This window comes from Ischnura elegans, chromosome 4 (assembly GCF_921293095.1).
Source record: "Ischnura elegans chromosome 4, ioIscEleg1.1, whole genome shotgun sequence".
Classification (NCBI taxonomy): Eukaryota; Metazoa; Arthropoda; class Insecta; order Odonata; family Coenagrionidae; genus Ischnura; species Ischnura elegans.
In genome coordinates, this window is record NC_060249.1 from 27,816,882 (window position 1) to 27,818,515 (window position 1,634).

General features: G+C 44.3%; 1 non-coding gene across 1 annotated transcript; it reads left to right on the plus strand.

The window, feature by feature from the left end:
• The first annotated feature begins 586 nt into the window (after positions 1-586).
• Trnat-agu lies at positions 587-660 on the plus strand. Its single transcript has one exon. It is a non-coding gene; the product is annotated as a tRNA-Thr (tRNA).
• The last annotated feature ends 974 nt before the right edge of the window (positions 661-1,634 follow it).

Genomic DNA, 1,634 nt, shown 5'->3' on the forward strand with positions numbered 1-1,634 from the left:
GTAGGGAGGGAGGGTTTTTATGGGTGGAACACCTAAGACTTCACCTACCAGACGTTTCGGGGGGCTTTGAATCTCTCGACTGGTCCCCCAGCTCGCTGCGGCCCTACAAGTAATGCACATCATCATTCAATGAATTCTCAAGAAGCCCTTCAGCGGAGGCAGTTCGAAGTTCGTGGTAGCTTATAGGCACTTTCTAAGGGGCAGTAAAATTTCTGTGTGATTATAGAGACCTGAGAGAATGAGAGATTACCGCTAATTCATCCTAAAACGATTTAAAAGAGAGATAGTCGTACATATCCTCCATTTGCATATATTCGTTGGCCAAAATATTTCGGCACATGAAAAATAAATACACAGACCACATAGGCATGTATAAAATACCGAATCTTGCAGCGGGGGTTAGTATTTGATGCATGGCAGGCTTGAAAATGCTTATGATGGAGTATTGCTGGTCCGTAGCAACTCTCATCTCAAGAGCGACGAAGCGCTCATCGCGCAATCATGATAACGCACAAACCTAAGCTCGCAACGTATTCGCTTATATATAACACGATTTAGTTGGCAACTCGTTCGCTCATACTTCAACGGCGCCGTGGCTTAGTTGGCTAAAGCGCCTGTCTAGTAAACAGGAGATCGTGAGTTCGAATCTCGCCGGTGCCTAAATTTTTTCACGCTGCGGAGGGGATTACGATTGGGGGGTGTTTTAAAATTTCGCACTTTTCAATATCTAATCATTTGCGATACGCTTAATACAACTAATAAATTCCAACAATATGGCCTCGCACTGGTTTGATACGCGGAGCGAAATGGCGGACAGGGAGGTTATTTTTGGGGCAGCCGCCGGTTACACAGGGCGGAGCGCTCCACCGAGGACGCTTTCACTTTTCGTAGATACAGCATGTCTACACGCACGACACGTTTCCCAGGCGCATTCGGGGCGGCCGGTGCTTATCATCGCCCGGAAACATATCGATTCCTGGTCAAGACTTCTATATCTTCGATATCCATCGATCTGCCAATTTCCTATGGGCGGTTATCCTGCCGTTTATTTATTTATCAAATTCTCCACATACAGCATAGTTTACCATTTTATAGCGGCACAGTATAACAAACTTAAAAAGTACAAACACAATCAAACAATAAATTTAAATAAATAACCATACATTGAAAGTAAACTTATTGACCTTAAGAGTTTCTACTATGGTAGGAAAGAGCGCGGTTTGTAAAGGAGTGGTTTGGAAAGGAGAACGGTTCAATGTGATCTGGAAGGGAATTTATGAGGGAAGAGAGGCGGGAGAGGATAGAACGTTTGGTTAGTTATAATCTGGGAATGGGCATTTGGAGGAGCGAATGCGTTCGAGTGGGTCTGCGTGGAACTTTAAAAATTAGAGTGGAGACGAGATCGGGACAGTCTATGGCAGAGTTTAGAATGCTATGTATTAGTTTTAAATCGGATTTGAGGATTAATATTGGTGTTTCAAAATAATTGCTATAAAACGGGGGATCGGGTTAGTTTGGTGTTTATTGTGTTGGCTTCCCATATAGAGGGTCCGGGTTCAATTTCAGGCGATGGCAAAGATTTCCCAGAGGCTGCCCGATCCCTACTCGAGTGCATTGTGGAGGGCACTTCAATG